Source organism: Pseudophryne corroboree, chromosome 7 (assembly GCF_028390025.1).
Source record: "Pseudophryne corroboree isolate aPseCor3 chromosome 7, aPseCor3.hap2, whole genome shotgun sequence".
Classification (NCBI taxonomy): Eukaryota; Metazoa; Chordata; class Amphibia; order Anura; family Myobatrachidae; genus Pseudophryne; species Pseudophryne corroboree.
In genome coordinates, this window is record NC_086450.1 from 437,317,998 (window position 1) to 437,338,149 (window position 20,152).

Sequence of the window (20,152 nt, forward strand, 5' to 3'; positions counted from 1 at the left end):
CGCAGTGTTGAGTGTCAAATCTGAGGATTCTGATGCAGATGAGATGTTCGCAGTATCTGATGATTCGATGTCTAAGGAAGGGTCTATCGTTTCACAGGCAGAAGGCGATTTTAATCCTGACTTGGTTAATAATCTGTTGGTGTTGATTCATCGGTCTTTGATTGAGGAATCACAGCAGGAAATTTAGTTACAGGATTTGTTGTTTAAAGAGGCTAGAAAGAAAGGAAAAGTGTTTCCTTTGTCTCAGGCTCTTAATGATGTGATTATGGATAAGTAGAAGTATACTGATAAAAGGATGTCGGTGTGAATGAGAATAACCAAAAAAGTGCCCATTCCAGCAGCAGGAGGAGGTGTCAAGATGGAAGAGTCCCCAAAGGTTGATGCAGCAATTGCTAGGATTTTTAAAAAGACTACTGCCATTAGAAGATGCTAATGTAGTGAAAGATCCTATGGATAGGCGGATAGAAGTAGGATTAAAGAAACTGCATTCTACATTAGGGGCATCCCTAAAACCGGCAGCAGCGATGGCAGTGACTTCTAGAGTCTTGCGTGGATGGTGTCATAATCTGGAAACGGATGTTAGATGGTATTAAGAGGGCGGATTTGTTAAAATTAGTGCAATACAATCAGCTTGCTGTAGAATTCATGTGTGATGCATCTATGGATTCAGTCAGGCTAACGGCCAGGGCTGGTGCAACTGCAGCGGTAGTTAGAAGGGTGCTGTGGTTGAGACCTTGGGCAGCTGACATTCAATCTAAAATTAAGCTGCCTTTCATTGCCCTTTCAGGTGGATTACCTTTTTGGTCAAAAACTGGATGAAATAATTAGCAAAATCTCTGGTGGCAAGTTGGTATGGTTACCACAATATAAGGGGTCAAAAAGCAGCTTTTTTTAATAGACCTTCAAAAACTCAGCCTCAAGAATACAGAGACTCCAGAGCTTATAGGCCAGGAAGAAGTTACAGAAGTGGACAGTGGAGCGGTTCTCGTTCCAATTTTCAAAGCCAAAGAGGCAAAGATAACAGACCTTTTTAACGTCAGTCTGCCCAATGATGCCAGCATAAAGGACCCAGAGGCTGTAGGTGGAAGACTGCTGAAGTTCAAAGAAATATGGGAAAATTCTACCACAAACAAGTGGGTATTGGAAGTAGTCGCAAGTGGTTACAAGTAAGAGTTAATAAATCAACTGGGAAATCATTTTGTAAGTTCTCCAGTTCCAGAGGGTCGTCTACATCAACAGACCCTGGTGTTGAGTTTGCAAACAATGATAGATAAGAAAGTCGTTAAAGAAATTCCACCCTCTCAGATAAGCCTGGGATGGAATTCCAAGTTTTTCGTAATAAAAAAGCCTCAGGAGGCTACAGGACTATACTAGACTTACGACACCTCAACAATTTCATCAGACCGAAAAAGTTCAAGATGGAATCCATAAAGTCAATTCTCCCGGACCTGCACCAAGGGTCGTTTATGACATCCATCGATCTAAAAGACGCGTATCTTCATGTTCCCATTTTCAAAGGACACCAAAAGTTTCTCAGGCTCCATATTTTAGGAAGAAGTTACTAGTTCAGACTTTTGCCGTTTGGCCTGGACAGCTCTCCAAGGACATTCGCAAAGATCCTAGTGGTAGTCATTGCAAAGCTAAGACAAAAAGGCATCATAGTCTGGCTATACGTAGACGATATACTAGTAGCGGCCAATGGAGAGTTAGAAATAAAAGAACATACAATAGAAGTGTGGAAGTGCCTAAAAGAACACGGAAGGTTACTCAACAAGAGTCAATTGACTCCTACAAGACAAATAAAATATTTAGGAGTTCAAATAAATACGGAGGTGATGGTAGTATTGTTAACTACTGTAAGAAGAGAAAAATTGGTAAAACAATTGCTCAACCTATTAAGAAAACCCAAGGTAATGTCCGGAGACTGTTGAAAGGTATGGGTTTCATGACGGCGGCATTAGACACAATTCCTTGGTTGAGGCTACATATGAGGGGTCTGCAAAGGTGCTTCTTGACTCAATAGAACAGGAACAGCAAAATTTTTACACAAAAAATTATCCAATCAAAAGCGGACATAAAGTGGTGGTTAAACACCCAAAGGCTGGAGAGAGGAAAATCTTTTGCTGTGGCTCAGCAAGTAGTAGTAACCGCAGAAGCCAGTCTCTAATTCAAGGTACCTGGCCGGTGGCTTTTCAGTCTGCTCACTCAAACGTGAAGGAGATGAGAGCGGTTTGCGTAGCTTGTCGACGCCTTCAAAGTGTTCTCGGTGGCAAAGAGCTGGTGATAAAATCAGACAACAGGGCAGTAGTGGCCTATATAAACCATCAAGGAGGAACAAAAAGCATTCGTATGATGGAAGAGGCAAGACGTTTGTTGGGAGTGGGTGGAGCGAAATGTGTTAAGTATGGTGGCAGTGTTCATAGCTGGAAAAGAGAACGAGATGGCAAACTTTTTAAGCAGACGTACTATCCTCCCAGGAGAGTGGGAGCTGAACGACAAAGTGTTCGCAATGATAGTGAAAAAATGGGAATGCCACAGGTGGATCTGATGGCCACAGCTCGCAAAAGAAAAGTGCCGACTTTCTTTTCCAGATACCGGGAACTTCAGGCGGCTCAGGTGGATGCTCTCAGCTATATGGGCTATGTCCTTAGCGTATGTGTTTCCTCCTTTTCCCCTCATTCTAAAAATTGAGGAAAATACAGAAGGAGAAGGTTGCAGTCATAGCGGTTTTGTCATACTGGCCGAGACAAGGTTGGTTCCCGTAAGTCCTGCGGTTGTCTGTAAGCAGGCCCTGGAAGTTGCCAGCAGCTCCCGACCTTTTGTTGCAAGTGTATCAGCCTCATCCCAAATCGTGGAACCTGATGGCGTGGCTGTTGAAACCAGAAACTTAAAGCAGCTAGGTTTTTCCAACAGTGTGATAACAACGTTGCTTAAGGCCAGAAAATCATCCACTTGTAAGACGTTTTATAGAATTTGCAAAAAATGTGTTTCTGGTGTAAAGAGAGAAAAAGAAAACTAAATGAGATTCCTTTGATACTTTTTTGCAAATGGGTCTGGAAGAGAAGTTGTCCTTGAGAGTACAAATTTCTGCGTTGGGGCTATGCTAGATAATATCGCAGCCATTAAGTATATAGGTGGTCATTCCGAGTTGATCACTCGCTAGCAGTTTTTAGCAGCCGTGATCACGCTATGCCGCCGCCCACTGGGAGTGTATTTTAGCTTAGCAGAAGTGCGAACGATTGTAACGCAGAGCGGCTACAAAATAATTTTGTGCAGTGTCAGAGTAACTTCCAGCCTACTCAGCGCCTGCGATCACTTCAGACCATTCAGTTCCTGATTTGACGTCACAAACACGCCCTGCGTTCGCCCAGCCACGCCTGCGTTTTTCCTGGCACACCTGCGTTTTTCCTGGCACACCTGCGTTTTTCCTGGCACACCTGCGTTTTTCCGAACACTCCCTGAAAACGGTCAGTTGACACCCAGAAACACCCACTTCATGTCAATCACTCTGCGGCTGCCAGTGCGACTGAAAAGCATCGCTAGACCCTGTGTAAAACTACATTGTTCGATGTAGTAGTACGCCGTGCATGCGCATTGCGCCGCATACACATTCGCAGAAGTGACTTTTTTGCCTCATTGCTGCACAGCGAACGAATGCAGCTAGCAAACAACTCGGAATGACCACCATAATGCGATTTGTACAGGCAGCGAAGAAAGTAAGGCCAGTATTTCATTCACCTCTTAGAGCAGGCATGTCCAAACTGCGGCCCTCCAGCTGTTGTAAAACTACATATCCCAGCATGCCCAAACACAGTTTTGCTGTCAGAGAATGCTAAAGCTGTGTCAGGGCATGTTGGGATGTGTAGTTTCTCCACAGCTGGAGGGCCACAGTTTGGACATGCCTGTCTTAGAGCCTTTGCAGGATGTTCTGTTTACATTTTTGACTTGGAAGGTGGTCTTCTTGGTGGCTATTATGACATCAAGGAGAGTTTCTGAACTGCAAGCTATTTGGGTAGAGCAACCATTTCTTAATTTCGTTGAAAATAAAGTAGTAATGCGTACAAATCCCCAGTTCCTTCCCAAAGTGGTTTCTAATTTCCATATAAACCAGGAAATAGTTTTGCCCAAACCTGAAGAATGAGAAGAGAAATTTAATAAATTAGATCTTGTCAGGGCGCTTATTATTTATGTAGACAGATCGGCCGCAATTAGAAAATCTAAACGCCTGTTTGCGTTACGGGAAGGAAAAAACAAAGAGGACGGTGGATCATCAAAGTCCACTATTATCAGATGGATTAAATCCTGTATAATTGAAGCATGTAAAGTTGGAGCTGGCCAGAGGTCTGAAAGCGCAGTCTACAAGGGCAATGGCAACGTCCTGGGCAGACAAAGAATCTGCGTCAATCAATGAGCTTTGTAAGGCCGCAGGTTTGGCCTCAGTGCATACATTTGCGAAGCATTATAGAGTTCATGTGCAAGCATCTGCAGACGCTAAGTTTGGAAGAAACATTCTTAGTGCAGTGATCTGAAAAAAAACAAAACTAAATTCATACAAAAAGAAAAAAAAAGTATTAAAAAAAACACGTTTTGGGCCCACCCAGTGATGTAACTGCTCAGGTATAACACAGAGGTGGTACTGCCATGGGGGACGTATAGGAAATACCAGATTCTTACCAGTTAATACGCTTTCCTTTATTCATCCATGGCAGCACATATATTCCCACCTAAGGTTTTTTTTTCTTTTGATGTATATTTCTCTTACGTCCTAGAGGATGTTGGGGACTCCGTAAGGACCATGGGGTATAGACGGGCTCCGCAGGAGATAGGGCACCTAAAAAGAACTTTGACTATGGGTGTGCACTGGCTCCTCCCTCTATGCCCCTCCTCCAGACCTCAGTTAGATCTTGTGCCCAGAGGAGAAAGGGTACAATGCAGAGAGCTCTCCAGAGTTTTCTGTTTTAAAGAATTTTGTTAGGTTTTTTATTTTCAGGGAGTCCTGTTGGAAACAGGCTCCCTGTATCGTGGGACTGAGGGGAGAGAAGCAGAGCTGGCTTGTCGAGTTGGGCACTGTTTCTAAGGCTACTGGACACCATTAGCTTCAGAGGGAGTCGGAACACAGGTCTCACCTGGGGTTCGTCCCGGAGCCGCGCCGCCGCCGTCCTCCTCACAGATGCCGAAGATAGAAGCCGGGTGAGTATGAGAAGGCAAGAAGACATCAGGCGGCAGAAGACATCAGATCTTCATGAGGTAAGCGCGCAGCGGTAAGCTGCGCGCCATTGCTCCCAGTACACACACACAAGCAGGCACTGAAGGGTGCAGGGCGCAGGGGGAGGGCGCCCTGGGCAGCAATATTCCTCATTTTGTGGCAATATAAGCAGGATTAGGCTGTGGCACAGTAAATCCACAAATCCCCCGCCATTTTTTATATAAGTTTACTGGGACCGAAGCCCGCCGTCGGGTGGGCGGGGCTTGATCCTCAGCACTAACCAGCGCCATTTTCTCTACAGAAACTGCATGAGGAAAAGCTGGCTCCCTGATCTCTCCCCTGCTGAACCTTCACAGGCTGGAAAAAAGAGGAGGGGGGCACTTTGGACGCAGTGAGTGGGAATTAAGGCTATATATATAAAAAGCGCTATCTGGTATATATATTCCAGTGTTTTTAAGCGCTGGTGTGTGCTGGCATACTCTCTCTCTCTGTCTCTCCTAAGGGCCTGGTTGGGGTTTTGTCCCCTTATAGGTTAATCCCTGTGTGTGTGGGGTGTCGGTACGTGTGTGTCGACATGTCTGATGCGGAAGGCTTCTCCAAGGAGGAGGTGGAGCAAATGAGTGGTGTGTCCCCGTCGGTTGTTCCGACTCCGGATTTGATGGACATGTGGCATATGTTGAATGCAAGTGTGGCATCTTTACATAAAAGGCTTGATAAGGCTGAATTAGGGGGGACATCAGGGGGTCAATCCTCGGATTGGACCGACTCACAGGGCCCGTCGGGGTCTCAAAAGCGTCCCTTAACACAAGACACTACTACCGACACGGATTCTGACTCCAGTGTCGACTACGACGAAGTAAAATTGCACCCGAGGGTGAATAAAACCATTCAGTGTATGATTGTGGCAATAAGGGATGTGTTACATATTGAGGATGAACCCTTGGTCCCCGACACAAGGGTACACATGTTTAAGGAAAAGAAACAGATTATTAATTTTCCCACATCTCATGAATTAAATGATTTCTTTGGAAAAGCTTGGGAGACTCCGGAAAAGAGACCGCAGATCCCCAAAAGAATTTATATGGCATACCCCTTCCCTAAGCAGGACAGGGAGATTTGGGAATCATCCCCCACTGTGGACAAGGCCCTGACGCGCTTGTCCAAGAAAGTGGCGCTACCGTCTCCTGACACTAAGGACCCTGCAGATCGCAGGCAAGAAACTACCTTAGAGTGTATTTATTCTCATACGGGTGCTGTGCTAAGACCGACAATTGCGTCGGCATGGGTGTGTAGCGCAATTGCAGCTTGGACAGATGAGCTGACAGATCACTTTGATAATATGGATAAGGATACTATATTCTTAACTCTAGCCCATATAAAAGACGCAGTATTATTTATGAGGGATGCTCAAAGGGACATTGGATTGCTGGCTTCTAGGGCCAATGCCATGTCTATCTCAGCGAGAAGATCCTTATGGACTCGCCAATGGACGGGTGATGCAGATTCCAAAAAACATATGGAAGTACTACCCTATAAGGGTGATGTATTGTTTGGGGATGGGCTGACGGACCTGGTTTCCACAGCTACAGCAGGTAAATCAAATTTTTTACCATATATTCCCCAACAGCAAAAGAAAGTAACACCCTATCAGATGCAGTCCTTTCGGTCGCACAAGTCCAAAAGAGGTCGGGGTTCCTCTTTCCTCGTCAGAGGTAAGGGCAGAGGCAAAAGAGCACCTGTTTCGGCAGGTGCCCAGGAACAAAAGTCCTCCCCGGCTGCTCCAAAACCCACAGCATGACGCTGGGGCTCCCCTGAGGGAGTCCGCACCGGTGGGGGCACGTCTTCGACTTTTCAGTCAGGCCTGGGTCAGATCAGACCTGAATCCCTGGGTGTTGGAATAGTTTCCCAGGGGTACAAACGAATTCGACGAGGTGCCCCCGCACCGATTTTTCAAATCGCCCCTACCAGCTTCCACATCGGAAAGGGATGTAGTGTTAGCTGCAATTCAAACGCTGTGTATACAGCAAGTGATAATCAAGGTTCCCCTACACCAGCAGGGAAGAGGTTACTACTCAACCCTATTTGTGGTCCCGAAACCGGACGGTTCGGTCAGACCTATTTTGAATCTGAAATCCCTAAACCTGTACATAAAAAGATTCAAATTCAAAATGGAATCACTCATAGCGATAATAGCCAACATGGAGGAGGGGGAGTTTATGGTGTCTCTGGACATAAAGGAATGCGTACCTTCAGGTCCCCATATATGCCCCCCATCAGGAATACCTGAGATGCGCTGTACAGGATTGTCATTACCAATTTCAGACGTTGCCGTTTGGACTTTCCACGGCCCCGAGGATTTTCACCAAGATAATGGCGGAAATGATGGTGGTCCTGCGCAAGCATGGAGTCACAATTATCCCATACTTGGACGATCTCCTGATAAAAGCGAGATCAAGGGAGAAATTGCTGAGCAGTGTGGCACTCTCTCTGAGAGTGCTCTAGCAACATGGTTGGATTCTAAATCTACCGAAGTCACAGTTGATTCCGACAACTCGACTACCGTTCCTAGGTATGATACTGGATACGGAACAAATGAAGGTCTTCCTCCCAATAGAGAAAGCCCAGGACATCCAGAACATGGTCAGAGACCTGTTAAAACCGAAAAGGGTGTCAGTTCACCAATGCACTCGAGTTCTGGGAAAAATGGTGGCGGCCTACGAGGCCATTCCCTTCGGAAGGTTCCATGCAAGGACTTTTCAATGGGACCTTCTGGACAAGTGGTCCCGGTCCCATCTGCACTTACATCGGAAAATAACTCTGTCCCCAGGGGCCAGAGTGTCTCTCCTGTGGTGGTTGCAAAGTGCTCACCTGCTGGAGGGTCGCCGGTTCGGAATTCAGGACTGGATCCTGGTTACCACGAACGCGAGCCTCCGAGGATGGGGAGCGGTCACACAGGGAAAAAAATTTCAGGGACCAGGAGTCCTGTCTACACATCAATGTGTTGGAACTCAGGGCCATTTACAACGGCCTTCGACAAGCGGAGAGTCTTCTTCGAAACCTACCGGTTCTGATTCAATCAGACAATGTCACAGCAGTGGCTCATGTGAACCGCCACGGCGGGACAAGAAGCAGAGTCGCGATGGCGGAAGCCACCAGGATTCTTCGCTGGGCGGAAAATCATGTAAGCGCTCTGTCGGCTGTCTTCATTCCGGGAGTGGACAACTGGGAAGCAGACTTCCTCAGCAGACACGATCTCCATCCAGGAGAGTGGGGACTTCATCAAGAAGTCTTTACAGACATAACACGTCTTTGGGGAACTCCTCAAATAGACATGATGGCGTCACGCCTCAACAAAAAGCTTCGGAGGTATTGTGCCAGGTCTCGAGACACTTAGGCAGTGGCAGTAGACGCTCTGATAACACCGTGGGTGTTCAAATCGGTCTACGTGTTTCCTCCTCTTCCTCTCATCACAAAAGTGTTGAGGATCATAAGGCAAAGAAGAGTACAGACGAAACTCGTTGTCCCAGACTGGCCTCGAAGGGCCTGGTACTCAGATCTACAAGAGATGCTCACAGGAGATCCCTGGCCTCTTCCTCAGAGGGAAGACCTGTTGCAACAGGGGCCCTGTGTATTTCAGGACTTACCGCGGTAACGTTTGACGGCATGGCGGTTGAACGCCGAATCCTAGCGAAAAAGGGGATTCCGGAAGAGGTCATCCCTACTTTAATAAAGGCTAGGAAGGAGGTGACGATAAAACATTATCACCGTAACTGGCGAAAGTATGTGTCTTGGTGTGAGACCAAGAATGCACCTACGGAAGATTTTCATCTGGGTCGTTTTCTCCACTTCCTACAGACAGGAGTGGATATGGGCCTGAAATTAGGCTCGGTTAAGGTACAGATTTCGGCCCTCTCGATTTTCTTTCAGAAGGAATTGGCTACTCTTCCAGAACTCCAGACGTTTGTAAAGGGAGTGCTGCACATCTAGCCCCCTTTTGTGCCTCCAGTGGCACCATGGGACCTGAACGTGGTGTTGCAGTTCCTAAAATCACACTGGTTTGAACCACTTAACAAGGTTGAGTTGAAATTTCTTACCTGGAAGGTGGTCATGTTGTTGGCCTTGGCATCAGCAAGGCGAGTATCAGAATTGGCGGCTTTGTCACACAAAAGCCCCTACTTGATTTTTCATGTGGATCGAGCTGAATTGAGGACACGTCCGCAATTTTTGCCTAAGGTAGTTTCTTCATTCCATGTGAATCAACCTATTGTGGTGCCTGTGGCTACAAGTGACCTGGAGGATTCCAGATCCCTGGACGTAGTCAGGGCCTTAAAGATTTATGTAGCCAGGACGGCTAGAATTAGGAAAACAGAGGCTCTGTTTGTCCTGTATGCGGCCAATAAGATTGGCGCACCTGCTTCAAAGCAGACTATTGCTCGCTGGATCTGTAATACGATTCAGCAGGCTCACTCTACGGCTGGATTGCCGATACCAAATTCGGTTAAGGCCCATTCCACTAGGAAGGTGGGCTCTTCTTGGGCGGCTGCCCGAGGCGTCTCGGCATTACAACTTTGCCGAGCGGCGACTTGGTCGGGGTCAAACACTTTTGCTAAATTCTACAAGTTTAATACCCTGGCTGATGAGGACCTAGCGTTTGCTCAGTCGGTGCTGCAGAGTCATACGCACTCTCCCGCCCGATTGGATGCTTTGGTATAAACCCCATGGTCCTTACGGAGTCCCCAGCATCCTCTAGGACGTAAGAGAAAATAAGATTTTAAACCTACCGGTAAATCTATTTCTCCTAGTCCGTAGAGGATGCTGGGCGCCCGTCCCAGTGTGGAAACTCTGCAAGACTTGTATATAGTTGTTGCTTACATAAGGGTTATGTTACAGTTGAAATCGGTCTTGGACCGTTACTGTTGTTGTTCATACGGTTAACTGGTTATGTATGATCCAGATTACATGGTATGATTGGTGTGGGCTGGTATGAATCTTGCCCTTGGATTTCTAAATCCTGCCTTGTATTGTCCATCTCCTCTGGGCACAGTTCTCTAACTGAGGTCTGGAGGAGGGGCATAGAGGGAGGAGCCAGTGCACACCCATAGTCAAAGTTCTTTTTAGGTGCCCTATCTCCTGCGGAGCCCGTCTATACCCCATGGTCCTTACGGAGTCCCCAGCATCCTCTACGGACTAGGAGAAATAGATTTACCGGTAGGTTTAAAATCTTATTTTTAATTGTTTGTGTTAACTGTATTGTGTTTTATTTGAGCTGGGAAAGTGAAAGACACGGAGGCCACAGTGGGCGTTCCTTTTATGGGGCCGGTGTTTTTTCTTTCTTTCCTGTCTTCTACCCAATAGGGGAATATACCCAGAGGTGGTGCTTCCATGCAGAGCCGGATTAAGGCCCCGGGAGGCCTGGGGTACTAAAGAGCAGGGGGGCCCCCATGGACTAAAAAAATAATACTAATAATTATATATATATATATATATATATATAGATATCGCTAAGAATCCCTCCTCCTTTAGTTCAGCGTGCGGCGTGCCAATGACTGAGCCGCAGGCTTGCTGAGCCGGACAGCAATTGGACAGCTGAGCCGTCGCTCAGCTGCCCTGACTACACCTAGAGCACTCTTCTTATGGGCCCTACTCACTGGCCGAGGTGCCCGACGGCCGATACGGCCGACGAGCGACCCGGCGGCGGGGGGGGCAGTGACGGGGGGAGTGAAGCTTCTTCACTCCCCCCGTCACCCGGCTCCATAGACGTGCAGGCAAATATGGACGAGATCGTCCATATTGGCCTGCATGCACAGCCGACAGGAGACCAGCGATGAACGAGCGCGGGGACGCGCATCGTTCATCGCTTAAGTCTCCACACTGAAAGATATGAACGAGATCTCGTTCATTTATGAACGAGATCGTTCATATCTTTCAAAATATCGGCCAGTGTGTAGGGCCCATTAGAGCTGTAGTCAGCGCAGCTGAGCGACGGCTCAGTTGTCCAATTGCTGTCCGGCTCAGCAAGCATGGTGCGCCGCACGCTGAACTGAAGGAGGAGGAGGGACAGGGGAGCCGGGGCTCGTGAGCGCAGCAACACAGATCATATTGAAGAAAGATCCGATCTGTGGTGTGGCAGGGGGCCCTTTTGGAAAGGGGGGCCCAGGGTACGTATCCCCGGGACCCCCACCTTAATCCGGCTCTGCTGCCATGGATGAGTAAAGGAAAGCATATTAATAGGTAAGAATCTGTTATTTCTTTTACAGGGGTTCTATAGGTAAAAGTGTGCCTTTAAGACCCCGCCTAATGTTACTTGTGGTACTCCCAAGTACCAGCATGTGGGGGAGGCTTGCTGGGACCTGTAGTCCTCCTGTAAAATACATTATTATTCCTTCACGAATGGACAATCAAGTCTGCACCCACCACCCAGGGGTGTTGGGGTAGCCCCAGGCTTCAGCCCTGGAGAGAGGGTAATGCTACGGCTGGGAGTACCCCATCAGGTATGTCCCCTCACTGTGGCATTGCCTCCCTGCTAGTTTTGTTCCCCTGTATTTTTTAAGACCAGCACTAACTCTAAGAGCCGGTTGCTGGTTCATTAAATAGGGGGGGCCCCTACAAATTTTGTTCCCCATATTTTTTCAACCAGGGCAGGCTCAAAGAGCCCGGGGTGTTTGTGTGGGGGGAGTCTCCAAATTTTTTTTTTTGGAGGGGGTGGTGGACCTTAAATCCTGTCCCCATCCCTAATGATGTTATTAATCCTCAACCTTCCCCCTCTTCACCATTAATTAAATTTCTCATTAATCCCCCTTTCCCCACAGCCAAATCAGTTATTTCAGTAGAATGTTTAAGCAGACACAGGTTGGTCTGCAAAAAATATTGGACACGTGTGTAGTGAGGATTGGCTGTAGAATCTGAGAGCAGGTCTGCAGAGGGATTGTATGAACAATCTGATCTGCCAAGGATTGGACAAGCGAGTATAGGTGGGTACACACTAGAAGATGTGCTCCATGAGTGATAAAGTGAGAGAGGGGGTATTTAAGTAGCGATAGGGGTCTTTAGTTAATTAAGGGGGTATTTAAGCAGCGATAGGAGTCTTTAGTAAAGTGAGGGTATTTAAGCAGCAATAGGGGTCTTTCTGCAGCGGGGTACACTGGGATTCCACAGGGAATAACATTGGGGTGCAGAGTTGGATCTTAATCCGAGGCACCAACAGGCTAAAGCTTTGACTGTTCCCAGGATGCACTGCACCACCTCCTCTATAGCCCCACCTCCAGGCACTGGAGTTCAGTTTGTAAGTTGGTGCCTGCAGTGCAGGTCACTAACAGGGGGGGCTGCGCTAGGCAGCCCTGAAAAGAGTTTTTTCTCTAACGTCCTAGAGGACGCTGGGGTCCATATTAGTACCATGGGGTATAGACGGGTCCACCAGGAGCCATTGGCACTTTAAGAGTTTAATAGTGTGGGCTGGCTCCTCCCTCTATGCCCCTCCTACCAGACTCAGATTAGAAAATGTGCCCGGAGGAGCCGGTCACAGCTAGGTGAGCTCTACAGAGCTTCTCTAGTAAAAGTTTTTTTTAGAGTTTGTTATTTTACAGGGTGGCTGCTGGCAACAGCCTCCCTGCATCGAGGGACTGAGGTGGGGAGCAGTGTCCGCCCTGCGGGGTCTTAAGCCACTGCCTCTGCTGACTGGACGTTGAGCTCCAGAGGGGATGATCGCGTCCCGCCGCAGGGGAACGCTCACCCCGGCAGCCAGCTGCCACCCCCTCAATGTGCTGAAGATTGGCAAGTTAGTCACTGTCCCCCTTTACAAGCAGGGGGGCAGTGTGAAGAGGGCGGCTTAAGGGTGGGAGCGCGGTATTAACCGCGCTCCCGGACATCTCAGCGGTACTGCGGTGTGGCGCTGTGAGGGGCGCCCTGAGCTAGCAAGGTACCCTACACTGACCATTTACAGCCTGTCGGGGTCCGCGGATCTCAGCCAGCACAGAATTCCTCAGGCCAGTATAATCTTGAAGAGCGGGAAGACAGCGCCATGGAAGGGGCGAGCTTCTCCGAGCGGACCCAGCAGCGTTCTGCGCCATTTTCCCTGCCTGCAATCACTACTAGTGGATGTCCAGGTCCCTCCAGTGCAACTCCAGCTATCTGTACGGTACCAGGGGGTTGTAGAAGGGGGGGAGGCTGTATTATAGGCTGTGTCACCTATTAAGGGACACAGTCAGCGCAGGTTGGGATTTTCCCTATACCTCTAATAGCGTTGCATGTGGGTTGGCTCCAATCTCTGTGTCTCTCTGTCATTCTTGGGGGGGGGGGACGACTCTGTCTTGTGAATACCCTGTGTGTTTGTGGGGTGTTGGGTGTGTATGACAACATGTCTAGGGACACTGTTTCATATGCTGCAGTAGATTTGTCTTCCCAGGAAGACTCCATACCATGTAATCAGGATTGCACTGTTGTAGCGCAGATCCCAGCTAGAGAGCCAGAATGGTTAGCCTCTCTAAGGGGGACTATTTCTCAGATTTCTGACAGGGTTGCTAGGACTGAGCATGCTACTCAGATCCTACAGTCCTCTATGGTCGTATGGTCTGATACTGCTTCCTCGGGGTCCCCTGCGGTACATTCTCAAAAACGTGCACTTGCAATGCTTACGCAGGATGATACAGACACCGACTCTGACACTGCAGACGGTGACGGGGATGTGTCGAGGGGGACAGCATCACTTGCTAGGGGGGTGCAATTGATGACTGAAGCTGTGAGGGATATTTTACATATTTCTGACACAGCTCCGGAACAGGTGGAGGAGGCCTTTTTTACAGATAATAAGAAGCCCCCCCCCTCACCTTCCCGGCATCCAATGAATTAAACGCTATCTTTAAAAAAGCCTGGGCAACTCCGGAATTTTTTTCAGATCCCTAAGAGGGTCCTGGTTGCTTTTTCCTTCCCAGAGGATGATAGAAAGAAGTGGGAGTCTCCGCCGATTGTTGACACCTCTGTCTCCAGGCTGTCAAAACAGGTGGTTTTACCAGTCCCAGGATCTACCGCATTGAAGGACCCGGCAGATCGCAAGGTGGATGCTATGCTAAAATCCATTTACATGGCTTCCGGGGCTATATTACGGCCTACTATAGCCTGTGCTTGGATTGCAAAAGCTATTACTAGGTGGTCGATCGCTCTGCAGGAGGAATCAACTTCGCTGGATTAAGGTGACGTTGATTTATTTTTACGCCATATTCAGGATTCTGCAGGGTTCCTGGTGGATTCCATGAAGGACCTGGGTTCCATGGCTGCGGGGATCTCCTCCATGTCCGTCTCGGCTCGCAGGGGTCTTTGGCTGCGCCAATGGTCTGCGGACGCGGAATCCAGGAAGAGCGTGGAGGGCCTACCCTATACTGGTCAAGCTCTCTTTGGGGAGGCGCTGGATGCCATGGCTACCGAGCGTAAGTCTCCTTTTCTCCCCTCAGCTGCACCGGCTACGAAGAAGCCTTTTACACCAGCCACGTCACAGCCCTTTCGGCCCGCGAGGCCTAGAAAGAACAAGCCTTCGAACACCTTCTTCAGAGGTGGTCGTGCCAAGGGAAAGAAACCTGCTCCCGCAGGTTCACAAACCCAGAAGCCCGCTTCTGATACCCCTAAGTCCTCCGCATGACGGTGGACTGCTCGGCCTGGAGGAGGGTCAGGTGGGAGCAAGACTCCGGCAGTTCAGCCACATCTGGGCGTCGTCTGGCCTGGATCCCTGGGTACTGGATATAGTGTCCAGGGGGTACAGACTGGAGTTTTAAAACCCCCCACCTCACCGTTTCTTCAAGTCAGGCTTGCCAGCTCTGCTGGCAGACAGAACAGTTCTTCTGGAGGCCATCAGAAAACTGGTAGTGTTAGAGGTCATTGTTCCAGTTCCACCTCAGCAGTGGAACGAGGGTTATTATTCGAACCTTTTCCTTGGTACCGAAACTGGATGGTTCGGTACGGCCTATTCTAAACTTAAAGTCTTCAAACCCTTATCTCAGGGAGTTCAAGTTCAAGATGGAATCTCTGAGAGCTGTCATCTCAGAACTGACGGAGGGGGAGTTCCTGGTGTCTCTAGATATCAAGGATGCTTACCTCCACATTCCTATTTGGTCGCCGCATCAGGGATATCTCAGGTTTGCAATGTTGGACGATCACTATCTGTTCCAGGCGCTGCCGTTTGGCCTCTCCACAGCTCCAAGGATCTTCACCAAGGTGATGGCGGAGATGATGGTTCTCCTCCGCAGACGGGGTGAACATAGTTCCATATCTGGACGATCTCTTGATCAAGGCGTTGTACAGAGAGAGGTTGTTGCGATCCATCGCGCTCACGACACAGCTGCTCAGGAAGCACGGCTGGATCCTGAACCTTCCGAAGTCTCATCTGGAGCCGACAAGGAGGCTGTCTTTCCTGGGGATGATCCTCGACACGGAAGTGCAGAGGGTATTTCTCCCGGTGGAGAAAGCGTTGGTGATTCAATCAATGGTCCGGGATGTCTTAAAGCCTACCCGGGTATCGGTTCATCAATGCATACGCCTTCTGGGGAAGATGGCTGCCGCCTACGAGGCTCTGCAGTACGGCAGGTTTCATGCTCGACCCTTTCAGCTGGACCTCTTGTACCAGTGGTCGGGCTCTCACCTACACATGCACAAGAGGATACGCCTGTCTCCGAAAGCCAGGATTTCACTCCTCTGGTGGTTACAACTTCCGCACCTTCTGGAAGGCCGAAGATTTGGAATTCAAGACTGGATCCTTTTAACCTCAGATGCAAGTCTAAGAGGTTGGGGAGCTGTCGCTCTGGAGGAAACTTTTCAGGGAAGATGGTCGGATCAAGAATCCCTTCTCCCAATAAACATCCTGGAACTCAGGGCCGTGTACAACGCCATTCTGCAAGCAGCACACCTTCTACAGGATCGGGCTGTTCAGGTGCAGTCGGACAACGTGACCGCAGTGGCCTACATAAACCAACAAGGCGGAACGAAGAGCAGGCTGCCATGTCAGAGGTATCAAAAATCCTCCTCTGGGCAGAAAGGCACGCGGTGGCGATGTCGGCAATCTTCATTCCGGGTGTAGACAACTGGGAAGCAGACTTCCTCAGCAGACACGATCTCCATACAGGAGAGTGGGGCCTCCATCCGGAGGTGTTCGAGGAGGTAACCGGTTGGTGGGGGGTTCCTCACATAGACATGATGGCCTCCCGCCTCAACAAGAAGCTACGGAGGTACTGTTCCAGGTCGAGAGACCCACAGGCAGTGGCAGTGGACGCTCTGGTAACACCGTGGGTGTTCCCGTCAGTGTATGTGTTCCCTCCACTTCCTCTGATACCAAAGGTTCTTCAACTAGTAAGAAGACAAACGGTTCTTGCGATCCTCATTGCTCCAGACTGGCCAAGGAGGGCTTGGTACGCGGATCTACTGGATCTTCTGCTGGAAGATCTAAGGCCGTTGCCTCTTCAGGAGGATCTGCTACTGCATGGGCCGTTCGCTTATCAAGACTTACCACGGGTACATTTGACGGCATGGCGGTTGAACGCCAGATATAGCTCGGAAGGGTATCCCGAGTGAGGTCATTCCTACCATGATACAGGTTAGGAAGGGGGTAACGTCTAAACATTACCATCGCATTTGGGAAAAGTATGTTTCTTGGTGTGAGTCCAAGAAATTTCCTTCGGTGGAGTTTCAACTTGGACGTTTTCTCCTTTTCCTGCAAGCAGGGGTGGATATGTGACTGAGATTGGGCTCCATCAAGGTCCAGATCTCTGCTTTGTCCATCTTCTTCCAAAAACAATTGGCTGTCCTCGCTGAGGTTCAGACCTTTTTGAAAGGGGTTCTGCACATCCAGCCTCCCTTTGTGGCGCCAACGGCACCCTGGGATCTTGATGTGGTGTTGCAGTTCCTGCAATCTGCTTGGTTTGAGCCTCTACAGGAGGCCGATCTCAAGTTTCTTACGTGGAAGGTGGTCACTTTGTTGGCCTTGTCTTCTGCACGACGCGTGTCGGAATTGGGGGCTTTATCTTGTAAAAGCCCCTATCTGATTTTCCATGAAGACAGGGCGGAACTTAGGACTTGTCCACAGTTCCTGCCTAAGGTTGTGTCTGCTTTTCATATCAACCAACCTATTGTGGTGCCAGTGGCTACTGACTCCTCAATTACTTCAAAGGCCTTGGATGTGGTAAGGACCGTGAAGATTTATGTGAAGAGGACAGCTCGTCATAGGAAAAGTGACTCTCTGTTTGTCCTCTATAATCCCAAGAAAATTGGGTGTCCTGCTTCTAAACAGTCGATTTCACGCTGGATCAGATTCACGATCCAACATGCTTATTCCATGACAGGATTGCTGTGTCCTAAATCTGTAAAGGCCAATTCTACTCGTAAAGTGGGCTCTTCCTGGGCGGCTGCCTGGGGTGTCTCGGCTGTACAACTCTGCTGAGCGCCTACTTGGTCTGGATCGAACACGTTTGCCAAGTTTTACAGGTTCAATACTTTGGCCTCTGATGACCTCAAGTTTGGTCAAGCAGTGTTGCAGGAGCCTACGTGCTCTCCCTCCCGTACTGGGAGCTTTGGTACATCCCCATGGTACTAATATGGACCCCAGCATCCTCTAGGACGTTAGAGAAAATAAGAATTTACTTACCGATAATTCTATTTCTCGTAGTCCGTAGTGGATGCTGGGGACTCCGTAAGGACCATGGGGAATAGCGGCTTCGCAGGAGACTGGGCACAAAAGTAAAGCTTTAGAACTACCTGGTGTGCACTGGCTCCTCCCCCTATGACCCTCCTCCAAGCCTCAGTTAGGATACTGTGCCCGGACGAGCGTACACAATAAGGAAGGATTTTTAATCCCGGGTAAGACTCATACCAGCCACACCAATCACACCGTATAACTCGTGATCTAAACCCAGTTAACAGCATGATAACAGAGGAGCCTCTAGAAAAGATGGCTCACTACAGCAATAACCCGATTTTTTGGTAACAATAACTATGTACCAGTATTGCAGACAATCCGCACTTGGGATGGGCGCCCAGCATCCACTACGGACTATGAGAAATAGAATAATCGGTAAGTAAATTCTTATTTTCTCTAACGTCCTAAGTGGATGCTGGGGACTCCGTAAGGACCATGGGGATTATACCAAAGCTCCCAAACGGGCGGGAGAGTGCGGATGACTCTGCAGCACCAAATGAGAGAACTCCAGGTCCTCCTCAGCCAGGGTATCAATTTTGTAGAATTTTACAAACGTATTTGCTCCTGACCAAGTAGCTGCTCGGCAAAGTTGTAAAGCCGAGACCCCTCGGGCAGCCGCCCAAGATGAGCCCATCTTCCTTGTGGAGTGGGCATTTACAGATTTTTGGCTGTGGCAGGCCTGCCACAGAATGTACAAGCTGAATTGTACTACAAATCCAACGAGCAATAGTCTGCTTAGAAGCAGGAGCACCCAGCTTGTTGGGTGCATACAGGATAAACAGCGAGTCAGATTTTCTGACCAGCCGTCCTGGAAACATATATTTTCAGGGCCCTGATAACGTCTAGCAACTTGGAGTCCTCCAAGTCCCTAGTAGCCGCAGGCACCACAATAGGTTGGTTCAGGTGAAACGCTGAAACCACCTTAGGGAGAAACTGAGGACGAGTCCTCAATTCCGCCCTGTCCGAATGGAAAATCAGATAAGGGCTTTTACAGGATAAAGCCGCCAATTCTGACACGCGCCTGGCCCAGGCCAGGGCCAACAGCATGACCACTTTCCATGTGAGATATTTTAACTCCACAGATTTAAGTGGTTCAAACCAATGTGACTTTTGGAACCCAAAAACTACATTGAGATCTCAAGGTGCCACTGGAGGCACAAAAGGAGGCTGTATATGCAGTACCCCTTTTACAACGTCTGAACTTCAGGGACTGAAGCTAGTTCTTTTTGGAAGAAAATTGACAGGGCCGAAATTTGAACCTTAATGGACCCCAATTTCAGGCCCATAGACACTCCTGTTTGCAGGAAATGTAGGAATCGACCCAGTTGAATTTCCTCCGTCGGGCCTTACTGGCCTCGCACCACGCAACATATTTTCGCCAAATGCGGTGATAATGGTTTGCGGTTACATCCTTCCTGGCTTTGATCAGGATAGGGATGACTTCATCCGGAATGCCTTTTTTCCTTCAGGATCCGGCGTTCAACCGCCATGCCGTCAAACGCAGCCGCGGTAAGTCTTGGAACAGACAGGGTCCTTGCTGGAGCAGGTCCCTTCTTAGAGGTAGAGGCCACGGATCCTCCGTGAGCATCTCTTGAAGTTCCGGTTACCAAGTCCTTCTTGGCCAATCCGGAGCCACGAATATAGTGCTTACTCCTCTCCATCTTATCAATCTCAGTACCTTGGGTATGAGAGGCAGATGAGGGAACACATACACTGACTGGTACACCCACGGTGTTACCAGAGCGTCTACAGCTATTGCCTGAGGGTCCCTTGACCTGGCGCAATACCTGTCGAGTTTTTCCCAACAGTTTATAATCATGTGGAAGACTTCTGGGTGAAGTCCCCACTCTCCCGGGTGGAGGTCGTGTCTGCTGAGGAAGTCTGCTTCCCAGTTGTCCACTCCCGGAATTGCTGACAGTGCTATCACATGATTTTCCGCCCAGCGAAGAATCCTTGCAGCTTCTGCCATTGCCCTCCTGCTTCTTGTGCCACCCTGTCTGTTTACGTGGGTGACTGCCGTGATGTTGTCCGACTGGATCAACACCGGCTGACCTTGAAGCAGAGGTCTTGCTAAGCTTAGAGCATTGTAAATGGCCCTTAGCTTCAGGATATTTATGTGAAGTGATGTCTCCAGGCTTGACCATAAGCCCTGGAAATTCCTTCCCTGTGTGACTGCTCCCCAGCCTCGCAGGCTGGCATCCGTGGTCACCAGGACCCAGTCCTGAATGCCGAATCTGCGGCCCTCTAGAAGATGAGCACTCTGCAACCAACACAGG